Source organism: Typopeltis vanoorti, chromosome 14 (assembly GCF_054136105.1).
Source record: "Typopeltis vanoorti isolate ZY-2024b chromosome 14, IOZ_Tvanoo_1.0, whole genome shotgun sequence".
Lineage (NCBI taxonomy): Eukaryota > Metazoa > Arthropoda > Arachnida > Uropygi > Thelyphonidae > Typopeltis > Typopeltis vanoorti.
This window is the reverse complement of record NC_143562.1, coordinates 42,487,430-42,503,790: the sequence shown is the minus strand read 5'-3', so window position 1 is coordinate 42,503,790 and position 16,361 is coordinate 42,487,430. Positions and strand designations below refer to the sequence as shown.

The window sequence follows — 16,361 nt, the reverse complement described above, 5'->3', positions numbered from 1 at the left end:
CTATCCCGGAAATGATGTCATCATGGAATGAACTATCATGGTACTCAATTATTTCGATTTGACTTTTCTTTTATTTTCTTTCTTTTTTCTTTTTTTCTTCAGCATGGATCCCGAAACTTTGGCGAGTCTAGCTTTCCTGAGTTTTGTGTTATAATAGTTGTGCTCCTGAACTGTAGGGTATGCCAGCCAACGTAAGAGGTAGATTGAATCCCTGAGCCCTCAGGTATTCATGCTGCGGGGAAACAGTTTCCATAGATACTATCAGATTATCCATTCTCAACTCAAGTCTTAAGTGTTTGCAATTCTCAGTAAAATATGCTTTTATAAAATCGATGAAGAAAGTATTAGATCCGTTCTTTAATGCTATAGAAGTGGATATGGTAGATAGACTCAAAAATTGCAACTATTATTTACGAAGAAACTCTATTCAATCTTTGAATAATTTTATTTTATTAATACTAGTGAACCTTTTTGTTTAAAAAACGAAACCATGTCAAGTTTCAGATCCAGTAGGGAACCCAGCAGATTATGTTTTTTTTTTTTTTTTTTTTTTTTTTTTTTTTTTTTTTACGATTTCTTCTTCTTCTTCGTGTAGCTTCCTCAGTAAGAGGGGGAAGCACCATGTCCTTCCAGTTCTCTCTGTTGGTGGCTTTCCTTTTTGTTTCTGCATAGCCATGTGATCCTGTCCATGATCTTATATCTTCAAGCTATGTCCTTCCGTTTTTTGCCTCTTGACCCTTTTGCCATAAATTTTCCTTCTAAAACTGTCAGTATCCTCTGTCCTGCTGAACCTCTCAATATGTGTCCTGTCAATCTCATCTTTCTCTGGATCATTTCCTGTACAAAGATCTCTGTGTTCTCATTCTCTGTAGGATATCTGTATTTGTCACATGTTTTGTACATGGGATTTTCAGAGCTCTCCTATAGTACCACATTTCAAAGGCCATTATCTGTTGCCTTACTCTCTTCTTGAATATCCAGGTCTCATTTCCATATGTGAAAATTGGCCAAACTAATGTTCTTATCATTCTTTTCTTTGTCTCAATACTCACAGAACGTCTGAGCAGATCTTTATTTTTCCAGAATGCACCTTTAGCTATGGCTATTCTTATTTTTATTTCTTTATCTTGTTTTCCATCTGCCTAAATATTTCTATTCTGTTGTACGTTCAATTCTCATATTGTTTATGAATATTTCTGGCCCGGATCTGCTTTCTTTTGAGATTTTCATAATTTTTTTTTCATTTATATCTAATCCAAATTCTTTACCTTCTTCAATTAGTAGCTGCAGTAATTTGATTAATTTGTTTCTGTTTTCTGCTATTAGAATGGTATTCATCAGCATATCTAAGATTGTTGTATTTTATACCATTGATATTAATTCCTATTTTTTTATTTTCAATCTTTTTCATCACTGTCTCACTATAGATATTAAATAGATTTGGTGAAAGGATACAACCTTGTCTAACTCCTCTTTTTAGAAGTCAGTAGTATGGTAGGCGCTTTGAACCAGATCAAGATCAAGATAAGATAAGGAATCGCGAGGTCATTGGTTGATAAGAAGATGACGTCATTGTGTGTGTGACGTCATGTGTTTGGAATGTTTGGAATTTCCTTGGTGTCATATGTGTCAATGGCTTCAGTTCTTGTGTTTTGTTTCGCTTATGGAATTATGGGTGATGGTAGAGATAAGGATTCGTGTCGTGATTGGTGGTGCACTTCTGACCAGATCAAGATCAAGATAAGAGAAGGAATCGTGTCGTGGGTGGGTGTTGTTTTCAGATGTAGATAAGTGACGTAATTTGTTAGTTGTAAATAAGTGACGTTATTGTTTTGAATGGAAAGGAAGATATATTAGTGGATAAGGAATCGTGTCGTGATTGGTGGGACACTTCTGACCAATTGATGTCACTTATCTACATCTGAAAACAACACACATCCACGACACGATTCCTTATCTTATCTTGATCTGGTCAGAAGTGTCCCACCAATCACGACACGATTCCTTATCCACTAATATATCTTACTTTCCATTCAAAACAATAACATCACTTATTTACAACTAACAAATTATGTCACCTATTGACAACAACAAATGATCTCACTTATCTACATCTGAAAACAACACACACCCACGACACGATTCCTTATCTTATCTTGATCTTGATCTGGTCAGAAGTGCACCACCAATCACGACACGAATCCTTATCTCTACCATCACCCATAATTCCGTACGCGAACCAAAACACAAGAACTGAAGCCATTGACACATGTGCCCCCAGGGAACTTCCAAACATTCCAAACACATGACGTCTCACACACACAATGACTTCATCTTCTTATCAACCAATCACATCACGATTTCTTATCTTGTCTTGATTTTGATCTGGTTCAAAGCGCCTACCACACTATTGAAGTCTCATTGTTAAACAGCTGTATTTCCTGTTTGGTGTAAATCATTTTTATAATCTTAAGTACCTGATCTTCGATGTTTAATTTATGTAATATATTGAATATTTTATTATGTTTTACCCGGTCAAAAGCCTTCTGAAAGTCTATGAAGCATGTGTAAATGTTCCTGTTTCTTTCAAGTGATCTTTCTATTCTTATTTTTAGTTCCAGGATAGCATTAATGGTTCCCATTTCTCTTCTGAAGCCTTTCTGTTGTTCACTCAATTCACCGCTTATGGCTCTTTCAATTTGTTTGTTAACAATGGTTAAAATAATTTTAGATGCATGGAATATTAGGCTCACAGTTCTGTAATCCTCGCAATTTTGTGCATTATGTTTCTTTGGAATTGCAGAATATGCAGATAGATGTTGTAAAAACTTCAGGCAATTGTATTGTTTTATAGATGTCCTGAATGGATTCCACTAAATAGTTGTTATTATTGCCAGTCAAAGCTTTCAACAACTCAGCTGGAATATTATCATATCCAGGGGATTTGTTATTAGGAAGATTCTTGATTGCGTGTTCTACCTCCTTTCTTGAGGGTAGAGTGGTATTTATTGTTACATTTAACTTAAGGTGTCATGAATCATCTAACATGTTACCATTATCATCATCATAGAGGTCTGATAAGTCCTCCACCCATCTTTCATTTATCTTTTCCTTATCAATGAGATGTTTCCGTCTTTGTCCTTGATGTTATTAGACTGTGCACGTTTTGCTTTTCCATTAAGTTCTTTCACTTTCAGGAATGCTTCTCTGGTTTTGTTCCTATTTTGTAATTCTTCTATCTCAGCGCACTGCCTATTTATCCAATTGTCTTTCAATCTCTTACATAACTGTTTGATTCTTTTATCCAAAGTTTTATATCTTAACCTTTCTTCTTCATTTGCTCCTCTTTTCCATATTTTTCTTTCACCAATAAAGTTGATTACCTCTTGAATTATCCATGGATTTTTTTTTCTTTCTTCTTGTTTATTGATGTGGTTTTAGCAGATGTTATGATAGCTGCTTGTAGTCTATTCCATTGAGAGGGTTCATTTTCGTTGTGCAGACAACAGTTCTAAAATATTTTCATTTTATCATTGGATTTTGTACCATTTGCAGATCCCATTTTAGGGGTTGACTTCTTTTAAATTTTATTGTTTTCAGGCGAATATTCATCGTCATTAAGACCAGTCTATGATCAGATCCACAGTCAGCACTTGGCATCATCTTTGAGTTCCGTATTTCATTGAAGTAACGTTTACTGACTACAATATAATCTAATTGATTTTTCTATCTTCCATCTGGACTTTCCCATGTGTAACGTGCTGTTGGTTTTTGCTCAAAATAAGTGTTAGTTATGATGAGCTTGTACTTGTTACAGAAATCAATCAGCTTTTGTCATCTCTCATTCCGTATTCCTAGTCCAAATGGACCCACGTGTGTAGATGTTCTCTCTGATCCAACTTTTGCGTTCCAGTCACCCATTGTACAAATAACCCGATCTTTCTTGTCTCCAACTTTCTTTATACACCAGTCTATTTCATCATACATGATATCTTTTTCTGCTTCCTCATTCTGTTCTGTAGGAGCATATATTATACTTGAATGATCATCATATCTCTAGGTTTAGATTTTACTAGAATTGCCATTACCCTATCTGATGTTTTGATTATATGGATAATGTTTTTATTAGTTTTCTTCTCTACAATAAACGCTACACCTCTTCTTGATATTTCACCACCTGACGTATATATATATTATATCTTGCCATTTGGAATTTGCCTTTACGATTTATAGATACATTGTAATATAAAATGTGTATAAAAGTTATGTTATTATTTACATACATTAATGTATGTATATAATAATAATAATAATGTATAATAATTATATACAAAACTTAATGTATGTATAGAATACATTAATGTATTATATAAAATATTACACACATTAATGTATTACACGTACATAGAGCGATGCACAGTCTTGACCTGGGAGGTGGCGAAATGCGTAGAATTTTCAGTTAATTTTCTAACAGGGCTAACAAGTATTATAAACTTAGAAGATTGCTTGGAGCAATGACATAACATGAGAAACTGCAAGAACTGGATGCTGATATCGCATGGGAGGTGGTAAAGGAGTGTATGAGCAAGGAGGATACATCAAGCGAGAGTTAAACGGATGCGAGACATCATTAAGCAGCAACTACTTTTTATTTTATGTGGAGGAAGAGAAAGGTGACTAGCAGACACTCACTTGAGCAGTACAAAGCACATAAAGGTGACCACTTTGGTAGGAAATACAGACCAAAGGTAATCCTAAAGAATTCTTTCCGTATGTTACAAGTAAAAGGAAAATTATCATAATTTTAATGAATGACAACGGTAGGGGAAGAGTCACTGAATCAGACGAAATAGTACGTGGCAGAGATGTTGCAGTAACAAAACAGGCAAGGGTTTATATGGAATTTGAGGTAGATGAACTGGAGTTGCAGAGGATATTACATAACTTTGATGCAAATACAACTATGGGGTTAGATGATATACCAGCTCGAGTTTTATGAGAAGGTGCTAAAGAATTGACAGTGCCCTGGACCACATTCTTTAATTTGTCTCAGCTGTGGGTTAGTCCCAAGTAGTGGAAAGAGGGGAAAATAATTCCATTGCATAAAGGAGGCTCCAAGACTGGGGTAGAAATTTACCGACTGATCAGCATCTCAAGAGTCGTGGTTGTGGTATTGGAAAAATTGGTCAAGAGATAAATACAATAATGACTAGATAAAAATGGGATATTTTGTGGGGGGGACAACATGAAGGATAGGTCATGCCTCAATAACTTGTGACAGTAGTCTATTCAGGAGTAGAGTCTAGTAGAAGGCCTGTGACTAGTGGCATGTAGCGTGGCTCTTCTCTTAGCCACTACTATTTAATTTGAACAATAACAATATAGAAAATAATCTGAGAGGAACTACTGTATTTTTTCGTGTATAAGACGCCCCCATGTATAAGACGAACCCTAGTTTTTCTAACACAAAATTAAGAAATCAATATTTTATTAAACATCTCCACTGTCTAATCATACATTCAGTGGGAAGAGGTCCAAACTGTCTCTCTGAAGTTTTATCTTCATGTTCTTTTGCATAATTGACGACTTTTAACTTGAATTTTGAAGAATACGACAATCGTTTCTTATTTTCGGACATTTTTATGGGCTAGTGCTCAAAATATTGTTAATGCATTAACTTACCCCACCCAAACGAGTTGCAGATGTATGAATGCTTTTAGAGTTCTGATTGGTTTATTCAGAATCAGCCGTTAATGACTTCAATCGACAGAGTCAACAAAGGCTAGTGATTGGGAGGGAGGCCTGTTCATGAAGACAAAGTACCGGCAGTTTCGCCACGACAATCGCGAGTATCTCAACCGGTTACCCCGTGTATAAGACGACCCCCAATTTTCGGTCTAAAGATTTTAGAAAAAAAGTATCGTCTTATACACGGAAAAAACACAGTATTTAGTGTTTAAGTTAAAGGATATTACATCCCATATCGTTTCTTATCCGAATAAGAAACTCAAAGAATATAGTACAAACTATAAAGTTCAGCGAATTCCAAGCGTAAGCAAATACCTGGATACTGCAGCAACTGACCCTTAAGGTAGTGCAAGCTGAGGCAACTCATGTCTAAGGTGGAGCAAGCTCCGATCACTATTCTTGATATGTAAATATCAAGAATAGTGATCGGAGCTTGTCTAAGGTGGAGCAAGATCATATCAAGAATAATAGAAGAATAAGAATAAAAGAATAATTACAAGTATCTTGTAAATATCAGGAATAGTGATCGGAGCTTCTCTAAGGTGGAGCAAGAACATATCAAGAATAATAGAAGAATAGGAATAAAAGAAGAATAATTACATATCAAGAATAGTGATCGGAGCTTGCTCCACCTTAGACATGAGTTGCCTCAGCTTGTACTACCTTAAGGGTCAGTTGCTGCAGTATCCGGGTATTTTCTTACGCTTGGAATCGCCGAACTTTATATAGTTTCTACTATATTCGGCATGAAACTCTTTGAGTTTCTTATTCGGCTAAGAAACGATATGGGATGTAATATCCCTTAAAAAACTTAAACAAGTCATATGTCGCCGAATTGAAGCCTTTGGCTCTTCATATATCTAATAACAGTATTTAGTTTTTTTTGCTGATGATGCAAAATTGGGTAGAACGATAGTTTATATTTTGCAGAATGATTTAAATGGACTAGCAGTATGGCCAAAGGAGAATGGATGTTAGTTTAATGAATTTAATGAATGCATTTTGGGGTGAAAACATTCCAGCTGTATATCATAATGATGGAACTACGCTCCAGGAAATTGATGAGGCCAGAGATTTAGGGTGTTAGTCGATAGGAAGTTGAAGTGTAGAGGGTGTATTGCAGAGGGTGTACTGGCTAAAACAGCTCGTTGGATTACTTGGTTACTGAAGAATACTAAGAATAGTAGAGATAAGCAGATTATCATACCTCATTATAGGACCTTGGCAAGACTACTGTGCACAGATCTCTTCACCTATTTCCTGGCGATGAGAAGGAGATGGAGAGATCCAGAAGTGAATCACCAAATGGTAGTAGGTCTATGGAATTCACCTTATGAGGATGGGTTGAAGATTTGTGGATTACAGAATTGGTTGACAGGGTGAAAAAGGGTGACATGATTGAGACATACAAATTGCCAAAGGGTTTTACAGAATTAACGCAGAGGAAATTTTTCATAACAGGACTTGTGGTGGGAGGACTAGGGACTATCTTTGGAAATTGAGCAAGAGTGGTTTGGTGTGAGGACTATATTTTTTTGCTTGGAGAGTGGTAATCTGTGTAATAGGTTGCCAAAGTCTGCTGGATGCTGCGAGTTAGCTCAAAGCAAAATGTGATAGATGTTACGTGAATATTGGATTTTCATTCCCATTCATGTGTTGTCTCCTATCTAGGAGGTTGACTGCCATGATGTGATTCATGGTAGACTACGGGCATAATGACATGTAATGAGGACCCTACTCGTTGTTTATTATTTTAACGGTATAATAGAACACAGAAACTAAGTAAATAATTAATTTATTAACTTGATGCTGATATTTCGCTGGTATTATAACCAGCATCTTCAGAGCACAAAAACACTGTTTGTCACAATACGCGAGACTAAAACAACATGGTGTACTTAAACAAAATTGTAGCAGCAACACAAAGACTAAAGTCCTGATTTTGGCGCCCTCTATCTGAAAAAAAAAACTATCATATATTACTAGAGTCCTAGAAAAGTGCTAGTTTTTTCTTAATATGACTGTCTCCCAGATCTTCGGCAAGTTAATACAGCCATATTTGTTGAGATTTGGAGTGTGTTTTAGGGTTTCTGTCGCCTCTAAGAACAATCTCTCTGATTTATACGGGTTTCTGTGTAGTACTTTTGTGTTTTTCCAGTTGATCCTGTGTGCAGGGGTATCCAGAGCATGGTCTGCTAGGCCCGACTTCCCATAATGATAATTCCGGACGTATCGATTATGTTCGCTGATGCGGATATTCACAGTTCTTCCTGTTTGACCGTAGTAGGCTTGATTGCATGAGCAGGGTACTTGGTAGACTCCTGGATGTGATAAAGGAGGAATGCTGTCCTTGGGTGAGCGGATGAGGGTGGCTAATTTGCTACATGGTCTGAATGTAGTGCGTAGTTTATGTTTATTGAGAATTCTTGAGATCTTTTCGGATGTGCCTTTAATGTAAGGGATGGTGACTGTCTTGTTGTAGTTCTCTGTGGTGGATGGTGGGAGGGGTTTCTTAGGAGTGTTTAGTATTTTGTTTATTTTATGTGGATTGTAGCCGTTGGCCAAGAAGGTGTGGCGTAAGTGAGTCGGTTCAGCAGTAAGAGCCTTGTCATTGGAACAGATTGCTCTCGCTCTATGGGTTAGCGTTTTTAATATGCCATATTGTTGAGAAGGATGATGGTGTGATTGTTTGTGTAAGTATCTGCCTCTATGTGTGGGTTTTCTAAAAACTGAAAATGATAAGGAACCATCTGGGAGACGTGTGATGAGTGTATCCAGGAAGGGCAGACAGTTGTTGGCTTCCAGTTCCATAGTAAAGTGTATTTTTGGATGTTGGTTATTTAAATGTGCTAAGAATGTTTTCAATTTCTTAGGGCCATGTGGCCAAATAGCAAGCACATCATCAACATAGCGTAGCCAAAGTGTTGGTTTGAGAGTGGCTGTATTGATTGCTTGTTTTTCCAGGTGTTCTATGTAAAAGTTGGCTGGGGGGGGAGGGGGAGCCCATGGCTGTCCCATCAATTTGTTTGTATATTTTCCCTTTCCATGTGAAATATCCTGCATGTATTGTGAATTTGAATAGTTCAAATATATCAGGGGGGGAAGTGTGACTTCAGTAGATTGAGGGTTTCTATTAGTGGTACATTTGTGAATAGTGAAGTGATGTCAAAGCTTACTATTAAGTCTGAGCTTTTTAGGGTAAGGTGTTGTAAGATGCTTTTTAAATTATTAAATTTTTAAAAAGTTTAAAAAATTTAAAAACTTTTTAAATTTTTAAAAAGCACACCTAAAAAGCATCTTGTGGGCAGTTCAATCTCCACTGGCAGCCAATCAGAGATAGCTGGCCCAAGGCTATCACTAATTAATCGTCACGCAGTGAAGGTGGCTAGCAAGTGCCGCCATCTCATGTTCCCTAACACAATATTTTTAATGTCTGAATATTGTGTGGGTTCGACTGCCGAGTTTCTTGAGTTTATGGGACGAAAAACCTGAGTTTCCAGGAGGAAAAACCCACTAGCCCATGCCAGAGATCGACTAATTCTGGAACCGGTCGAGAAAGGCTTAGAAAAGTTCCTCTAGTCTGCGACTAGATTCAAACGTCTTTTGTTGTGTGGTCAAGCACTGTAGAGTGCAAACGCCACCTCTATTAACATGAAAAGTTGTTCTATTTTTATAGTGTAGATTTCCATATATTATGTTGCATTATATTTATACATTGTTATTTTTCAGTTTATTTATACATTATTATTTTTCAGTTTAAAGCCTGTGTAGCTCAGTAGACATGATGCTTGCATCCTCTGTGCTTGGTCGCTCGATGTTTGACTTACATTCGAGTCTAGTCGCTGACTGGACGAACTTTTTCTGAGCCTTTCTTCGCCCAGTTCCCGAGTTAGTCGATCTCTGGCATCAGTGCCGTAACGAGGGCGGAGCAAAAGAGGTGTTCGCCACAGGCGCAACTAGGTTTGTGACGCAAAACGTAAAAAATGTAAAAAATAAACAGATATAAAAGTCCGCTATTTTATATTGTATATTTAAATTTCGGCAATACGCCGCTTTAGACACACGAATTCGGCAATGCACTGCAACTAATTTTGATGGGGTTGATAGTAAGTATTTAACATATTGCATTTAATAAAATTTAACTTGTTACGTTTAAATGTTTCAAAATTTTTGTCATTTTGGGGTTGGGGGTACAAGTTAGACACGTGCCACAGGCGCTTCATACTCTCGTTACTGTACTATCTAGCATGGTCAAGTGGGTTTTCCCTCCCAGAAAACTCGGATTTTTCATCCAGTAAACTCAAGAAAATTGACTGTACCCACATTATTTCAGACAGCACTTGTTTGCCAGCTTCTTCATCAGTGGCTGCTATAATTAGTGATAGACATGGGCAAGCTATCTCTGATTGGCTACTGGTGGAGATTGAACTGCCCACTCAGTCTCCAAAATAGGGTATAAAGGCCTCGCCTACATATAAGGGAATAAAAGGCGTTAACTGATTTATTTATTTTATTTTTCAGTTTTGAAAAAAAGGAAAATTATGAAATTGTTACAAAAAATATATATCATTATTTATTTATGGTATCTGATCTTCCGATTTCTCTATTAATTTTTAACGTATAAAATATAAAATAACTTTTTATTTTAGATTATTTTGTGCCTTAATGACACTAAAATAAGCTAAAACGAAAATGTCCATGTGGAATTTAAAAACATACGAAAAAAAAAATTGAGTTATCACAATTGGTATCAAAACGTTTTCCATTATTTTATAGAAAACCGAAAATTTTGATGCAGTAAATTTTTTCGTAATGAAGGGGAAAATATCGAAAATAGAGAGGGGGAAAAAATGAAGATGAAAATCAAAGTGTTAGCTACAGGCTTTGATAATTACAGAGACTTGCATTGTGTCCGCTTGAAATTAGCAAAGCATTTATCGTCAGATGTTAACAAAAGATAATTCGTTTTACCAAAATATTAATAATATTTATTTGGAATCACATTAAAAGTATAAAGAACAAAGCAGATATTTTTTAATTTAAAAAAAAAATGACAAAATGTAATTAGATCATGTTATGTTCCGCTGGGATACGTGTATTGTTTTAGCATGTAAGATGTTATGAAATACATCCACACTCTCAGCGAATGAGATTATCAGACTTGTTAAATATTTTGAACACCTTAGAAATGCACGATTCTGTACAACAAAGAACAGGTGTTAATCTAGCTTAGAAGAAAAGGGGGGAAATATTACTATTACTATTATTATTACTATTATTACGGGCAACTCCAGGGAGTCATTAGACTCATCGAGGGAGGCCCCAAATCATATTCATCACAACTATTCGACATTCATACAGTGTCTATCATACCTCGCCTTAAACTCATTCACTGTCACAGCATCCACCACAGACTCAGGGAGCGCATTCCACTCATTCACTACTCTAAAAGTAAAGAACCCAGCTCTAACACCTTTACTAACCACACTTTTGCCCAGTTTCCATGGATGTCCCCTAGTCATCCCACAACCAGCCCTGTTCTCAAAAATATCTTCTGAATTAATTTTATAGAACCCCTTCAGTAATTTGCATGTCTCAATCATATCTCCCCTCCTCCGCCTATCAACCAATTTTTGCAACCCACAAATCCTCAACCTGTTCTCATACGGTTCATTCCACAGACCTGCTATCATCTTGGTCACTCGCCTCTGGATCCTCTCCACCTCCTCCCCATCAAGAAGAAACCTAGGTGACCAAATCTGAGTACAGTAGTCGAGATGGGGTCTTATCAAGGCTCGATACAGAGGAACAATAACCTGCTTGTCTCTGTTTGTCAACGTATTCTTCAGCAACCAAGTAATTTGATGAGCTAATTTGGCCACTTTTGCAATGTGTCCCCTAAATTTCAATTCCTTATCCACCAAGACTCCTAAATCTCGTGCCTCATCAATTTCCTGGAGCATGGTTCCACCAATGCAGTAAACTGCCGCCAATCTTTTCACCCCAAAATGCATAACCTTACATTTTGCCACATTAAATTGACATCCATTCTCCTTAGCCCAGACCTCCAATCTATCCAAATCATCCTGCAAAATTTTGACGTTATCTGCATTCACTATTGCCCTACCCAACTTCGCATCATCCGCAAACAAATGAACTGTTCCTCTCAGATCCTTTCCTATATCATTTATGAACAAATTAAACAGCAGTGGTCCAAGAACAGATCCTTGTGACACACCACTAGTCACAGGCCGTCTTGTGGACTCTATTCCTGAGTAAACCACTCTCTGATATCTCTCCGTCAACCACCCTCCTATCCATCTCACCAACCCTATGTCCATTCCTATATGCTGCAATTTACTGATTAGAATTCCATGTGGTATCCTATCAAAGGCCGTAGCAAGGTCCAGTAGAATCACTGAAACCCATTACCCTTATCCAGTTCAGCCATCACTATGTTATAATACGTGAGCAAGTTACTGAGGCATGACCTACCCTTCACAAAACCATGCTGTCCCCGATACAGTATCCCATTTTCTTCTATCCAATCTTGTATTTTCCTCTTGACTATTTTCTCTAAGACCTTGATAATGATTCCTGTTATGCTGATTGGCTGGTAATTTTCAAACAGCAGCCTTGGAACGACCTTTGTGCAGTGGAACTATTTTCCCCTCTTTCCACCCCCTTGGGACTGACCCAGTCCTGAGGCTCAAATTAAACAAAATGGTCAAGGGCACTGACAATTCTTTGGCCGCTTCACGTACGACAGGAGCTGGTATACCATCCAATCCCACAGATGTATTGACATTGAGGTTCTGTAATAGACTAGTTACCTCTACTTCATTCATCACAATTCCAGTATAAGCTGCTGGTTCTTCCATTCCTGCAAAGTCACCACCTGGATGATATACTCTTGCAAAGTGCTCGCTCAGGAATTCCACAATATCGACTGATTCGGTTACCTCCCTACCCTCAGCATTTTTTAAGATCATTCTACCATGAGCATTTTTCCTTTTACTTGCAAGATATTGAAAAAACTGTTTGGGATTCTCTTTAGCCTGCGTGGCCAATTTTCCTTTCGTAATCTGCTTTTGCTTTTCTTATCACCCTTGTTACCATCCTGGCCTGAGCCTTATACTGTTCCTGCACCTGATGGTCACCCTTCTCCTTAAATTCCCTCCACAATTGTTTCTTTTTTTGCAGCTCAAGCTTAATAGTGTTATTGATCCATTTAACCCCTACTTGATTTATTATTCGGACTCTTGGTATACAGTCAACCATTGTCTCCTGCAAACAGTTCTTAACCACCTCCCATGCACTATCAACATCCAGCCCTTGCAGTTTTACATGCCATGGCATTGAGCCAAGCACACACCTAAGCTTATCATACTTACCAGCCCGGTAATTCCACATGTACCCTGTCTTAATTGTAAATTCGACTCCTTTAGCCACCTCCCAAGTCATGACCTTATGGTCACTCTCACCAATTGGTGGCAACATGGTCATGTTCGTTACAGCCATATTCTCAGTTGCAATTACTAGGTCCAGCACTCTCTTCCCCCTGGTATTTTCCAATACATGTTGCCGTAGATAGTTGTCCCTTAATAACTGCATAAAATCCAATTCCTTCCTCCCATGTGCCCTCTCCTCTTTCCAATCAATGTTACCACAATTGAAATCACCCATAATAATTACCCTCCTTCCACTCATTTCTTCTATTTACTTATGCATACTATCCCCACCATCCACTCCATCACCTGGTCTATAGCAGTACCCAATTGTATATTTTGTTCTGCTAGATTCTATCTCACACCAAACAGCCTCAAATGTGCTTTTTTCCCCATCCTGCAGTTCAACTTCTACATTCCTTGGCTGAAGCTCATCAGCTATCATCAATAACACTCCTCCCCCCTTTTTATTCACCCTGTCACTCCTGAACACGCTATACCCATCGCATTCAATCCCACTAGCTTTATCATCTTCTGTCAACCATGTTTCACTAATACCGACAACCTGTGGCCTGGAAGTGCCAACCAAGGCCAAAAACTCTTCCTTCTTGTTCCTAATACTCCTGGCATTAGTGTACATGAATTGTGGAAGCCCATTTGTCCCATCCCTACTTTGATGCCTTATACTAACTATCCCATTCTGATTTGTTGTCCGTCGTACTCGCTTGGGCATAATATACTCATTCATACACTTAACTTCCCCCCTAAAGTCTGCATATCTGCTCCCCCCTCTTAATAAATCTAGTTTCCCTGAGTCTGTACATCCACTTCCACATCATTCATCAACACTCTTTCAAGTCTCCGTACACCAACTCCATTCAAATGTAACCCATCCATCTTATATAAGTCCTTTCGCCCATCGAACTCATTCCACACATCCACAAATTCCACACCACTCTCCATGCATAACCCACGCATAAAGTCATTGGCAATTATGGCCCTCCTTCTAAACACTTCGCTGTCATACCGCGGTAAGATACTCACCATCCTAACTCTCTCACTCTTCTCTTTTGCTACCTCAAACAACTCCCTCACATCCTCTATCATTTCCATTTTGTCCTCTTTCAAATCATTCGTTCCTGCCACGATTATCATCTCTTTCACCCTCTGTTTTTGCAGTCGAATAGATTCGCTGTCCTTTATGTTCGCACCCGGCTGGTACGACTTAGTTAAACTCTCAATTATTACGCCTCTTAATAGCGAATCCCCATACAGCACTCGCTCCATTTTATTGACGTTTCCGAACATTCTATTATTTGCCGTCACAGACTTATTTGTCAGTACGTTCAACAAACATTTTTCCATTAGCTCCAGTTGTCTTTTAGCTCTGTGTATCGCACCATTCAAACGGGCAATTTCGCTACTCGCATTTATCTCACCATTTTCATTATCGATCAAATCATCCATTCTTTCTGTGTTTCTACCTTCATTTATACTTTCAGCGACGCTCTCACACCTATCTGGCACTACCACGCAATTCTCTAGCACATTTTCTACATTCTGACTATCGTTAACGATATCACTCTCGACACACGAAACACGCTTGAACTCCTCATTCTCTTTACACTTTCTACACATATTAACTCCACTATCACTTTCTAACCAGACTCCCACCGCTCTTCGCAAGGCATACATCTCACAGACAGCACATTGCATAAATTCGTTTACATCAAAACTCTTAAACAAACATGGCGACCTGGCCGCCATTTTTTTCTTTATCGGTGACATGTGTACGCTATCTTTTCTTAAAAATAATAATTAAAATAACAGAAAACACGCAAAAATTGCACAGACACACCAAGAAACAAAAAGCAAACAATACTACTTAAAATTCTAGTAAAATATCTAATGTTAACACAAAATACTACTAATCTTTTCAGGAGCTATCGAGAAGCCGACGATCTAATCAGTGCGACACCAAGCGGACGCTATAACTGATAAGCTAGTAGAAAAACAATTTAAAAACTCAGTTGAATATCATTATAACGTAGCAAATAAGGTTATAGGTGTTATCAAGTTTTTGACAGAAAGAGGTAATGTCACTTGAAGGCCAAGTGAAAGATGTGGCTCCCACACAACGGCAATTTCATGGATTAATTGAATTAGTTTCAAAATTGGACCATTTTTTTTTTATAATGAACAACTTATAAAATGACAATCGGAAGGATCAAATGCTTCGTATTTAACAAAGACAATACATGAAGAATTAATTCAAGTCATATTGAAAGAGAAATAATTAATCAATTAAATAACGAAGACACGGAATATCATTCGATTATAGTTTACTCAAAGGTCGAATTTTACTCATATTCAAATAGCAAGAGTTTGTTAAAACGGGTAACTCTGCGAAAGATTTTTAACATTTTTCTCCCATTGAAAATCACGCAACTCAAGCTTATATTTTTGGTTTTAAAACTTTTTTTAATGTCAATATTCTCCCATTAGAGAATATCCTTGGTCAAGTCTATTGAAACGCTGCCGATATGAGGAAAATATCACTGGCTGTAGGCACTTTTTAAAATAACAAAATAAATATGCGCCAATTTGTATTATGCACAGCACCATTCTCCTCATCATTGACGGTGTCGATGAAAAATAGGTGGGGTTTGTTTACCTATTAATGAACTGACCAATCGGTGCATAGAGCAGATGATGTAACGATGGCATGCAGCAGTATTTTTATTAACAAACCTCGCACACAATGTTGTTACAAGAGCTCTCTCTCTCTCTCTCTCTCTCTCTCTCTCTCTTCCCTGATGAAAACCTTAGTTTATCGATAGTTTGAACTCCGCCTACTTCCTTTAGGGAATAAAAGTCATTTAGAGGATATGTAAATGTACTCTTATATGTATGTATATGTATATATCTATGTGTGTGTGTTGTCTGTTATAAATGTCAATTTTTATCAAAATTATATTTAATTTGACATTAAACAGATGGCCTGAAAGTAACCACATTACAAAGAGTTAATAATAATGGGGATAAGGTAATAAATATATTAGTACGTACTATCTTGTTACTAATCATGTGATTGTCATCTTATTATCGATAACAATTAATGTTATTTTCTACGTGGCAGAAATTTATAGACAAGGTTTTTTATTT

The 16,361-nt window shown here is 37.3% G+C and overlaps 1 protein-coding gene across 1 annotated transcript in view; it reads left to right on the top strand.

Moving 5' to 3' along the window:
- The window catches only part of LOC150099405 (NAD(P)H oxidoreductase RTN4IP1, mitochondrial-like), a 289,878-nt gene that overhangs the window by 31,581 nt on the left and 241,936 nt on the right, over positions 1-16,361 (top strand). The window lies entirely within an intron of this gene.